This window comes from Physella acuta, unplaced genomic scaffold (genome assembly GCF_028476545.2).
Source record: "Physella acuta isolate Inbredline_101_S28 unplaced genomic scaffold, ASM2847654v3 ptg000007l, whole genome shotgun sequence".
Lineage (NCBI taxonomy): Eukaryota > Metazoa > Mollusca > Gastropoda > Physidae > Physella > Physella acuta.
In genome coordinates, this window is record NW_026731527.1 from 988353 (window position 1) to 1002287 (window position 13935).

The 13935-nt window shown below is 36.2% G+C and overlaps 1 long non-coding RNA gene across 1 annotated transcript; it reads right to left on the bottom strand.

The window, feature by feature from the left end:
• Positions 1-355: 355 nt before the first annotated feature.
• Positions 356-11671, bottom strand: LOC131943192 (uncharacterized). The gene is made up of 3 exons (XR_009386872.1): positions 11634-11671; positions 1634-1726; positions 356-454 (listed from the first exon to the last, which is right to left on the bottom strand). It is a non-coding gene; the product is annotated as an uncharacterized LOC131943192 (long non-coding RNA).
• Positions 11672-13935: the final 2264 nt, after the last annotated feature.

Here is a 13935-nt window from a genome sequence, read left to right on the forward strand (position 1 = left end):
GAGGAGGTTGAACTCATTTGTTTCTTGACCTCGGCATAAAACGGATATGGTCAGCAAGTTGTCCAGCCGCCTTTACTTTTCCAAATGTGAGTTAGGTGCCCAACATAGCGGGTAAACTCACTGACGTACCAGTGACTTAAACCAGGATTCGTATTTGATACTTTCGAGTGGCAGTCTTACACTCTACCGCTAGGCCGAGTCGTCCCCGCTTGTTATATGCTGATAAAGAAATAGTCAACAGATTGACCTGAAATGAACTAGCCTAACAAGTGAAGACTCTCACAAATTAGATACAGTTATGCATAGGTAAAAATGAACACACAAACAAATATCAGGTTACACATTTTTATTTTGACATTTCTAATCAAGTTATTTTTCTCCAGCCATGTCTCTTGTCAGTAGTTGGTTACTCTCAATTTTGTCAGCACTACGACCAAATCGATAAAATTGGGACCTAATAAAAATGCAATTTAAAATTAGTATTCCCATATAAAAATTCAATAAAATACATTCATATGATTTTAGTTTTTAATATTTATTTTTAAACTTACACCTACGTAGAATAGAGAAGCAGTATTACATTTAAAAAATGTTAAACCTATGTAGGTTACCTTCGCTATATTTCTTAATTCATATTTGTCGGGGCACATGTTTGCATCCTCTACTGCTTAATACGCGTGCTGAATAAAACACGTGAGTCTACGTTAATAACTCGCCATAATTGTATGGTAGAACATTCTTCGGCGACCGTCCAGAGTTCAGGTACGTAGATGGGCGCTTCTTGGAGCCCCCAATCAGTGGCGTAGCGAGGAGGGGGCTTGGGGTGCGGATTGCACCGGGTGACACCATTTAGGGGGGTGACACCGAGGCAAAAAAAAAAAGAGCAAAATATAGAGAGAAAAATGATAATTCCACTTAATTAAATAATTAAATATATAATTTGAGTGCTAAAAAGTTTTTCAAGAGTAAATTTTAAAAAAAGGTTAAGGGTGGAGGAGGGGGGGGGGGGGTGTGTGAATAAATTGAAAGTTTGAGGGGGGGGGGTGGTGAAAGTAAAAAATTGAAAGTTTTTCCCAGGGCGCCGGGAAGGGTCGCTACGCCTCTGGGGGGGTGACACAATTAAGTGCCTCATCGGGTTACACCCGACCTCGCTACGCCACTGCCCCCAATTACACTACCGCAGGTGCGCCGCGTACGGCTCTTAGCTAGGTTTAATAATCGAAATGTGTGTGCCATCGTGTCAATATTGTAGGTTACTCGTAGGCGCAAAATTTCAACCTACGCGCCTTATTCAATTTAGAGAACAACAATAATACCTCAATTTTATCCATAGTTTAACGCACTGTTTAAAACGAATGTAGGCACCATGGCGCTCACGGGATAACCCGAAGCGCCAAATCGCACAATATCGGGCGTCGGCGGATGCGCCTGTTTCATCTAAGTGAACAATTTTAATGCTCCATTGTATCCATCTTCTATTGCTTAATTTCAAACGAACGGAGACGCCATAGAGGTCGCGGGATAGCCCGAAGCGCGAAATTTTATCCTGTACTGGAACCGGCGAATGCGCCGGATCCAAATTAGTGATCGTCTGAGTGTTTTTCCACCGTCCTCACTTTTTGTTTATATTTACCTGGATGGGCAAACTAGCATAACCATTATAATGGCGATCAGTTTCATCAGCTGGCGAAGTGAGATGTTCATCTTAGTTGGCTTTGTGTTGTTTCTAGTTTCAATAAACATTGCTTTAATCACAGAACAAAGTTAAAATTATTTAGAAAATAAATATTTTATACTGCCTCGCAGTGGCGTAGCCAGGATCGTCTCATGGGGGGGGAGGGTTCAAATTTTTTCCAGCATTTTATATATATGTTACGGTCAAAGCCCGAAGTCGGCCAATGCTAGGATTGGCCGGCCAATCCGCGCATTGGCCAATATCGCCTCCCATATGTCGGTCAAAGTCCGAAACTTTGCTTGATTTCGGCCTTTGGCCGGCCAATCCGCAGACTGGCCATGGTGGACCGGCCAAAGTCTGAAATAGCTCTTGATTTCGGCCTTTGGCCGGCCAGTCCGCGGACTGGCCATGGTGGACCGGCCAAAGTCTTAATTAGAAGATCATGAGCATATTTTGGTTTTTTTTATGCTGTAAGGATCATGAAATTAAGTCTTTATTGATTATTAATTAAAGTAAATGACAGAAACATTCAAATTTTTATTGTACTATAGTCTCAATCTATCAATATCATCATTTGTTACAAGTTGAACTTTTATGGCATTTAGAATGATATAGCAGCTTGTTATTTTTACACTTGCAGCGATTTGTTGTGCACTTAGTTGTGCAATTGCAGCGAGTGTAGCCTTGGCATCCAGTCAATGATTGTGAAGATGCGATGGTTCGTAGTGAATTTTCCTCAGTGTCAACTGACGACAACAAGAGCAGTTTTTCGTGAAGAATTGAAAACTCACTACTAGCATACAGTTGTTTTAGAACACCATGTTCCGTTCCTAATTTGTAGAAACCGCCCTCGACGCTCATGACAACTGCAATCACGCTTCGGGGATCACCGTGACCTCTGTCAACATCTGGAAAACAGATGCGTACATTGTAACCCACTTCACCATCTTTAAATTTTTTATTTGATGTTTTAAGCATCTTAGCACCTTGAGTTTGCAAGCTAGTATGAGCTGCTGATCTGTGTTCCATGATGGCTTGTTTGTTGTGACACAATCTGCAGGTAATGTTCCCTCCGTACCCTTCGTCTGCTTCATTGGGTATTCCACAAATAGCATGGACATCGTTGCCACAGGATCCAAAAGAATGAGCTGCACTACAATATTTTTCACAAACTAAATAGAATCTGTTGGCCACATTATTGTCACGCAACTGGTCTGGGCGTTCTGCCATGCCAGTAGATGTGTTAGCTGTGGATGTCGTTGCATTTATGGCAACCTCCATTTCTTGTTCAATGTTCTCAAGATCTTCCTCATTAACTATTTTATCGAGAGCCCATATATGGAAACTAACATGGATTTACATTTTTTTTCTTTTGACAGCCATCTGCTATGTCTGTATCATGGTCTGACGGCCCTTTTGATCCATGTCGACTTGCATATAGAATGATATACAAACAAGAGCTAAACAATACGTTACTCTCAATGAAAACGCACCCAGAATAATGAAAATGCGATCACAACTTAGTCTAGATAGAACATTGGCCAGGACATCCCGGCCAGTGCGCGCATTGGCCGGCCAATGTACAAAATACGCTGTCAAGTTTAAGCGCTTCGGACTTTGGCCAGTACGTCCCGGCCAATGTACGAAATACGATCTTAGTGCTAAGTTCTTCGGGCTTTGGCCAAGAGAGCCGGCCAATGCGCGGATTGGCCGGCCTTTGGGGGTTTGGCCGCACTTCGGGCTTTGACCGTAATATATATATATATATATATATATATATATATATATATATTTATATATATATATATATATATATATATATATGTGTGTGTGTGTGTGTGTGTACATATGCATGTGTAAGTGCGTGCGTGTAAAGTATTGGTGGCTGGTGACAATAGAAACTCGTGGGTGCCACCGACTAACTTATCTTAGTATTAGCTATTGTTTTGTAACAAGTAACACATGTACACTATCGTAAAAAAATTATAAAAATCAAATTTCCATCATTTTCAGCAGTTTTCTCCAACTAAAAATTTCCTTGTCGGCCGCAAAATATTATAGATTCTATTATGGGCGCTAATTTTAAACGATTTTCTTGAATTTGTTGACTTATGCTAAATTTAAGGAGATTTTAATAAGTTAATTTTTTTTCTCCATCACCGATTTACGATTTTGGGAAAGTAAAATTGCTCTTTTATGATACTCACATTGCTGGTGCTCATTAAACGTGTCTGTTGCCTTTTTCCAGTTTGAAAATGAAATTTTTGATAGCTTATCCATAGGCTGACTACCTACACCACGATAATTCAAACTAATCAAAACACAATATTTGCAAAATGCGCCATCAAGTAATTTGGAATAAGTCAACCAGTTCCACCTAAGTAGCCACAAATATTGAAACTTTAAATTTCTTTGTCCGCTTGCTGGAAATTTTTAAAGTTCATCAGGTCGCCAGATGTTTTCTAATAAATACAACCGTGTATCGTCTGTTATAACTCCTTTGATAAAATTGCCGATATCATTTGCGTAAGAAACAGTCGAAGGTGCTGAATTTATGGAAATTTCTTGATGTAATGTACTTTGAAAAGCAATAGTACCATCTTCATTTTTATCATTTTCAGTTTTATTTTTCTTTGTAAAGAAATCAGTTAATAAAGTAGTTTTTAATTTCCTTTTTCCTTCCGCCATCATTAAAATGAATTTAAATTGCTTGTAGTGGTTAAAAGATACACATTAAAACACGACTATACGAAGAAGAAAGCAAATTATTATTGGTCTTCTATTCTGTCTAAATTGACTACTGTAGGTTCCTGGCTTTACATCTATATTTAACCAAATACGCATTTTTTTTTATATAGCCTACCAACACAAAGTTTTGTGTCAACAATTGTGGGTCAAGCCCACGCCTTCCTGCCAGATGTGCATCCGGTAGTATTTTATAATTGATACGTACCAATATTCATCCCACCCTCACCCCCTTTTACACCCCTTAACTGATAACCTTGTTCAGCTTTCCCTTCGCCTATTGCGACCCTTAGTGTTTGTTGTTTAAGCACTGAATGATAGCGACACAAGTCCATCGTCGTCAATAGCTGTAACTTAACGTAAAGGATTGTCATTTTGAAGGTTCTACCCCCCCTCCCCTCACCCCTGCCTACTCCTCCCTCTGCCATCTTTATCATTTTCAGTTTACTTATCTTTTTAAAAATTAAGTGAAATGAATTTCAAATGGTTTGAAGTAGTAAAAACATACACATTATAGAACCTCAATGCGAATAATAATCAATTCCTTTGTTTGTTTTTCATTTCTAGACGCTTTCCGATTGCACTACAATCATATTAGACAACAAAGGCCTACCCACGTAGCCCACCCCTCCCTTTCGACACTCCTTAACTGATCTAACCTTGGCCAACTTTCCCTTGGCCTACTGCGTTCCAGATTATTATACTTTACTTTAGCGCGATAATAAAATTCATAACTAAATTCTACAGGCAATTCTCATCACAATGATATACATTGTTGTTCTAGAGGCTGCCAGGCTTAAGTGTTTAGTGTTTAAGCCCTAAATAATATTGACACAAGTCAATAGCTATAGCTTAACGTAAAAAAGTAGTCATTTTGGGGGTCCATGGGGGGGGGGGGGTTATAACCCCCCCCCCTGCCTACGCCACTGCTGCCTCGCTTTTTAAAAACACGTAATGACTGAATTTTGCTCATTAATGTAAAAATATTTTTTTCAGTTTTGAAAACCTTAGTTTAGCGTCGTAAATTCGGCAAAAACTAATAATTTGGTGGAGAGTGAATTAATGTGTCTTTAAATATGAGTATTTTTTCGTATATTTTAATAAAATATTATAGATATTTGAATAATAGATCACCATTTATGGTTAAATCAATTTAAATATCATGAAATTAAATTTCATCAACCCTGTTCGAGATGGTAAATTTGCTATTAAAAACAGCAGCCATCTTATGAAAATATTATTTAAAGTAGCTTCCTGTGAGGGTTGATGAATATCCAAGAAATGCACAACACGATTGCAGTTAGATATCACAGTCCTTTATTTCTCTATCCTTCAGTCACCAAATCAACCTGTCTTCTTCCGTGCCCAACCTTCAACTGCCGTCCGCATTCATCCCTACACACCACCTTTTCCCGCTCACAACACAGCCACTGTCACCCGACCAGTCGCTTCCCTTGTACCCTCGTTCACTCCGTACAACAACATACATGTCAACACACCCGGCCTCGCGTCCCACACATGCTACATACACACACGCAGTGACCCGTTCCACGTATTCACCTTTCATACACATTACATCACCACACTTCCCTTTTATTTCTATTCGTAATAAAAGTATTAACATATGATTGTCTTCCCTTGTAAAACATCATCTAAAATTATTAGCCACTCCAACCCTTAAGTGCGTGTTGTCATTATCCCAAGTCTCCACTTTTCATAAACATTTTGGTTATCATTTGTTGTGAAAATGTCAATATCAAACACCCAAATGAGTGATATGGGGCTCTCAATAAATGGTGTCACATATTATTTTCTACGGGAGTGAGTGAAAGATTTGTGACGTCAACTCAGGCGGCTCCGCAATTTATGACGTGTAGGTCTAATGAAAGAAGGTGAACGGGGAAACATACCTTGGTCATTGAAGAGAACCTATATAATGCTAAGTTAAATCTAAATAACGATAAATAAGCATTAGTATAGGTATACCTTGCTCAGAACGAATGGTTATAAATGTTGCAAGCCTGCTAGTTTGAGACGTTTGGCAAAACGGCCTCAAACACTTTATACCCGTCAAAAAGGCTTGCCACCAAATGCCTGCCGACGAATATGCTACGTCTAATACTGGGCGTTAGGAATACGGCCATCAGCATGGGCCCGAGTCCGAAGAACCGAACGGGGCCGCGTTTGAGCACTAGTAGGCTAACGCGCTTTGTAAGATGCAGTAAATACTTTAATTCAATTTTGCGAAACTGCGCAAAAATTTAGTAATGTTACATTCTTTTGAGGAAAAAAAAATTTCTTGGACTTAAATTGAATTATCATGTTGACTTTCTGGCCTATTACACGTCTCTTAATTTTTGAATATCACTTTTAATGTATCAAGATTCAGAACTATAATTTACGTAATATAAGTGTCATCTTATCGTTTATTAGGCTTTTTATAAAGCGCAGAGCAGCTTCGAAATCGGACAGCCATCATGTTTTTATTAAGCTTCTTTTGGAGCTTAATATGGGTAGTCTAGTTCTATACGGTAAGAGCTTAATACATTTTTAAAGGGCCGAAAGTCTCAAGACAGCAAGCTTGCAGAAATAACAACGTACGTTTAAATGGACGAGTTATGGATGGGTGAGTGGCTGTTTAATTGAATATCAACATAAGTAATCAAATTAAACGTCATGGACGAGTGATGGATGGGTGATAGGTTGTTTAATTGAATACCAACATAAGTAATCAAAATAAAGGTCGCATAAGTGTCAAAACGACAGTGCTTGTTTTTTTGTTTCTATAAAATTAGCCTAACAGTCGTCGACACTGATACATGACGTCACGCATGAGCGTTAATTCGGTGTCGATGTGCTAAGTGGGGGATGAAAAGGTGGGTTCAATAAATGCGACGCAGCATGCTTTTTACATTTGTTGAACCTTCTTAATAGTTTTATCTGACAAAATGGATTGCCAATGAATGACGCGTCATACTACTACGCTGTTCTTTCTCCCACAACCATCCCCAGTTTTCACACACAAAAAGACCTGAACCATCTAAAATCACATCGGTGAGTTCTACTCAACCTCTTCGCACCACAAATCACAATATCTATCTGAAATAATATGTTCATCATTATATTTGTTCTGTATTATTAATAGTGCACGCTTTCATAACTACTTTAACTCGGTAAGAGCGATTTCATAATAGAGCGATCTAATATTGATTTGATTACTGCAAATAAAGTTCGACCTCCCAACAATTGTTGTGGTCTTGGATGCACACCACGAAGACATACATTTAAACTATATTGAAAAAAAGGGAAATTAGTATAGAGGCATATATTAAAACAATATAAAACAACCATATTTAACCACAAAATCAACACAACAGACATGCAAATATATACAATATTTCAAGGGGAACTACTATATTATTTTTTTAAGGGCATGGGCGGGTGTACTTTTCGTCATAAATCCACTAAATCATCGATTTCCCACTTTTACTGGATCTATACAGAATAACCATCGTTGAATCTAAAATTGACATTGTTTTGACCCTAAAAACATTATTTGTTTATGAAAAAACCGGTTTAAAGTAGTGTGTACAGGGTCATTAATTAATTTTTTGGTAAAAATAGCGATTTTTCGACCTAGAAAAAGTACTATTAGGATTCGCGGAAGCCTAACGTCTTTCATATCAATGGAAAGGCAGTGACCTCCTTTCTTTATTTGTTCTAAAATTAAAGGACCCATCAAAATACCTTTTTTAATGTGATTATTTTTCTACGTCATAAAGTTGTTTATTTTACTCAGTCGGGGTTTTCCGGTATGCATATTTTTTACCTCAATTTTTTCATTGGCATTCAACGGCGGAAGCTAGTTAGCGATTGGTCGTTTCGCTTCAGAAGTAAGCATTCCCTTAGTATCAGCGCGTTGCTAAGTTTGATCTTGTTTCTATAAGCTTCTGTGAAATACTTACATTATTTTAAAATATAATTATTTCAACTAAATATACTATTAAGAGTTTAGATTAACCCTATATGGCATAGCGTTGCAGTTTTGCAACAATACTTTAGGAGTAATCAATTACTATATTATTTAATATTTTGTTTCGTTTTCAACTTATTTTTCTTCGAATAGCACTTTTCAATACATTTTATACCGCAACTCTTTTGAGAAGAAGATTTTCTTTTTGAAATCGGACATTGTTAGAAGCGATCTACACATTTCTGCCCTTTGCTAAACTGTAAGTATAAAATTACGTTAAAACCTAGTTAAAATTATACTAAACTAGCTGAAAAGAAAAATTTACAATAATAACTTATGCATTAGTACCAATTTAGTTGATTTAAATAAATTCTAAGTATTTCTTTAGTAAAATCCTAGCTTTTGTATTGTTGTAACTAGTTGAGTTTTAAATTGAAAGTCCTCTACTATTCTAAGCTGAGCTACTCCTTTTGACTCTGAAGATAGTGAGTTTTCCAATGATGAGATAGAGAACGTGAACAGTACCCGGGTCTTATCGGACGTTGGTGATGAAGATTTGTCTGACGCAGTTGAAGTAACATATCATGATTATACCCTAATGCATACTTTAATGTTTTGCTTGTAGATTAGTAAACTAAAACATTTAATTTTTTGTATACAATTATTGCATAATTTATAACCAAATAATGTTCTCAAAATTTATTTCTACAGAGTATGCCCATTTGCGAAAAATGATGAAACTCCTCAGGACCTTCTCAATTGTCTACACCAAGGTCTTCATTAGCAACAACAGAATGATCAGTCCCAGTAAACAGCAAATGTTCCACCATTTCCTGATCCTAGGAGAGAAGCCAAACATCAGAAGTGGCTATTGGATTATTTCAACGACATCTTTATAGATAATCTATGTTCAGACAATTGCGTATCAATCCAACCTGTACTGTCCTCTAACATGTTATCTACAGTCTTTTAGCACTGGATAAAGGTTATTCCTGGAAATTGGATTTTACATAAACATTGTAAAAAATTCCTAAACGCCGAATGTTTTGTTGCCTTGCCACCGAATGTACTATGGTTACAGACTTCGTGACCATCAATAGATTCAAGCGGATTAAGAAAAATCTGCACCTGTCAAACAATGTCCTCAACAGGACAAACAATCCATTAGCACTGGATAAGAGTCAACTAAAACATTTCCTAGGAATTGTGTGTATTACATAAAGATTCTAAAAACTCCAAGATGCCTAGTGTATTGGAGCCTTGCCACCAAGTGTGTTACGGTCACATACGTCATGACCATCATCAGATTCAAGCGGATTAAGAATAATCCACACCTGTCAAACTATGTCCTCGCAGGACATAAACAATCCACTAGTACTGGATAAAGATGAACAAAAACATTTCCTGGAAATTGTGTTTTACATAAACATTGTAAAAAAAAATTCTAGATTCCAAAGGTAATGGTGCCTCGTCACCTAATATGTTACTGTCACAGACGTAACCATCAATAGATTAAGTGGATTAAGAATAAGCTACACCTGTCAAACAATCTTCAAAGGGCAGAAGAAGTTGACCAATATCGGAATTCTGTGCTAAGTATTGATGAGCAAATCGACCCATTCACGTATCGTAGGCTAAAGGAGTCTGACCTACAACCATAAAAGGCCATATATATGGGCTACAAAGTTTTTGTTGTGTCCAACAACTGTTGTATCAGCCAAGATTTTGAACATGTTTGGCTCAAGATTTATATTGACAATTGGTTCTTCATCATTTAGTTGCAGGTTGTCCTGCACCAACAAGGCACAGAAGTTTTTATTTGTTGTATAGCAAAAAAAAATGCTAATACATTATTTACTATAAATAAAAACCTGCATGTGATTTTTCATTTGCTTTTGTTTCTATTTCATTTTACATGTTTTTACTTTGTTTTCATCATAAATACACTTACATATTACTATTGTTACCCTCAAATCATTTGTACACGTTATTTACATTTCTATCACCAATTCCAAAAAAAAAAAAATTTCTTATTATAGAAATAAGTTTAACAATTGCGCATAGTTGCAGAATTGCATTAATTAAAATTGGTGTGATATTTATCATCTATTCAAAAAAAATTTCCTTACATCTCAAGTTAGTCCATTTGCTGTAGAAGTATGAAGTCAAACATTTTTTACCAACTAAATCAATAATTCATGCAATCAGAGATTCTTCCAGGCATCTCTTTGGGGTGGGGGCTTCGCCTCCCCGAAAAAATTCTACCGCCCCCCCCCCCCCGAACGAAATGAAATTTATATAAATTATATTGAAAATAGATACTTTTAACAGTGTCCGCCCCCCCCCCCCTTCCGAAGAAAATCTACAGCCCCCACCCCCCGAAAATTTCAAGTGCCCCCCCCCCCCCCGGAGAAAAAAGTCTGGAAGAAACACTGCTTATTATAAGCAATGAGACGATTTAATTTGTTTCTCATTCGATAATGGGTAGAACAAAACACTCGCTAAAAATAGATGCACACATCTAACTGTGATGTAGTGGCTACCATTGATGAAAAAAAGTGTAAAGGGTTTGCATCAAGCATGGTGTAGCAGTAATAAAAATTTTTGTAAACCGTAAGAATACAACTGCAAAAGAATCCAGATCAAGGCCATTCACAATTAACAAAGACATCGTCTTATCATAATTGGCTTTAGACATGAGACCATGCAAAATATACTGCTGATTCTGCTTAGCCTAGTTTCCCTTACATACCACCTTACACGACACAGAACGTCTCATTACATAAAAACGTATACATTATTGACCATCTTCCTATGTAATTGCTTACACAGCTCCGACGAATCCTTAAATAACTTTTACGTGACAACGATCGTATCCTTACATCACCATCTCGTTTATAAGGCCTAAAACGTAACAACATAACTCTTTACACGGCATTGATTATCGACATACATAATACCTTTTAAGGCTTTGACCTTCTGCTGGTAACACATTACACGCCTCAAAACCTCTCCTTACACAACGTCTAACACTGCAATAACTCTCCTTTGTAACTTTTCCATAGAGCAAATACCCCATACTTACATAATACCTTACGCAGAACTGACCATATCATCAAATACCGACTTATACGCCACTGACCGTACATATCACTTTACATTAGTCACCAGGTATCTGAACACGTTACTCCTTGCAATGAAACGTTACTAACAGAAACTCTCTTTCCTCACTTTTCTTACCGTTTTTTATCAGCCGACTTGAATCCTGTGTCACCTAAAATATTGGTACACATTTGTTTAGCTGTTGCTTTCTATAGAATTCTTACAAACTGCTTGATTGAAATGAATGCTCTACGTTCAAAGTTCACTTTCACGCTCATGCTTTTCACCCCAATACACATTCTTTCATCATTAACTATTTCATCAAAAGCTAACTAAAGATATTACTTCGTTCAAACAAGTCCTTGCAATACTTTTTGTAAGTTTAAATTATAATTGTGTGCCGATTTAATACATATAATATAAATAAAAACATTATAATAAATAAATAAATAAATAGATAAATGTATATATATAAATATATATATATAAATATATATATATATATATATATATATATATATATATATATATATATATATATATATATATATATATATACTGGCCATCGGTACCCGTTTCACGTGAATTATAGGCCTATATATTTTTAAATTTTGAACTTGTTTGAGAAAAATAATTTATAAAATAGTTATTGGTCAAAACGCAATGTGCATTACTACACGCTGAACGATATTACCGACAAAGCAAAGAAATAACTAATTAGCTAAAAATCCGACACATTTAACATAACACAGGCACACACTGATTAAGTGACTTAAATGATTCCGTTAAAAACTCGGCTATTCCAAGGTATTCTTTTTGTTTTTAAAGTGATTTATTTTTATTAGGTTTTTATGAATAGATCTATAGATTTAAATGAAATAGTTCATTTCTTCATCGGTAACCACTAACCATACCAATGATACCATATTAAATGCACTCGCTGATTAAGAGACTTGAAATTAAGATACTTAAAAGATTTCTTTAAAAACCCGGCCGTTCAATGGTAGTTATGTTGATTTTAGTAGATAGTCTAAATCCAGATATTAGCGTCTACGTCTAGTTTTTCCTTAGATCTAGTCTAGATCTAGAATCGAGATCTAGATCTATATCTAGAATTTAAATAGATGAAGTAAAAACTTATAAAAGTTTAGGCCGAGAAAATGGTATTGTATACATTTAATAGCGTACGTAGAATCTAGCTCTAAATCATATTTGAATAAAATAGTTCATTTCTTTATTTCATTCTAAACTCGGAAGATGACGTCATCAGTTTCGTGCTCTTTTTTTTTAGTGTAAACAATAAGCGACGTCATTGTTAAATGTGTTTTTGTCCCAAGTATAAACATTTTTCAGGTTACATAATTAAAATTGTTTTTCTACATTCGAATACGCCTTTATTTTTTATTTTTCTTCTTTAAATAAAATTGTGGTTATACATTTAAAACATCTAGCATATTATTTTCAACAACAGTCCGTATAAAGTTCTTCATATATAGCTGCAGATTCTGACGTGATGTCCGGCGAAAATATTTTGCGGACAGACAGAGAGAGGGAGAGAGAGAGAGAGAAGTGCGCACATGGGCTATTATATATTAGGATATATATATATATATATATATATATATATATATATATATATATATATATATATATATATATATATATATACTTATATATATATACTTATATATATATATATAATTATATATATATATATATATATATATATATATATATATATATATATATATATATATATATATATATATGTAAATATATATATAATTATATATATATAATTATATATCACACTTACCTAACATACGTAGGGTAGTTTTGCGAAACAAGTGATTAAGTTTATAAGTCTATAGCATGTCTAATTTGTATTGGCTGTGCATGTGTACGATTTGTATTGGCTGAGCAGTTTGGTCGATTTTTTATTGATTAAATAACAAACACGTGCTGGCGAGGTGTCGTGGGAGTCTAGGCCACGCCGAATACAATTCGCGTCTAAGTGCGAAGGTGAGCATCTGGTGGTGGTTAGCCACTGTAGGGTAGGGGACTGATGACGTATGGAGGGTGTGGTTCTAGCAGTACAGACGAATGTTACAGCCACTCAGTGCAACAATTGGAGACGATTCGCACTATTAACTTACCCTTGCTAGAATTATACTTGAGGGGCTGAATGGTGTGTTGGACGAGAAATTAAGACCAGAACAGGTACGTTTACGATATAGAAGTGTCATGTTCTGACCACATAGCCACTGGGAACATGGCAATACCACCCCGTCAATTACCCCCCCCCCCCCCCCGATATAACTACCCCCTGTCAATTACCCTCCGCCTAGTAGGACAATAACCCCCGGTCATAGCCTAAGGTCAGTTAGGGTTTGGGTTTGGGTTAGGGTTAATGTTAAAGTTAGGGTTAAAGTTAGGGTTA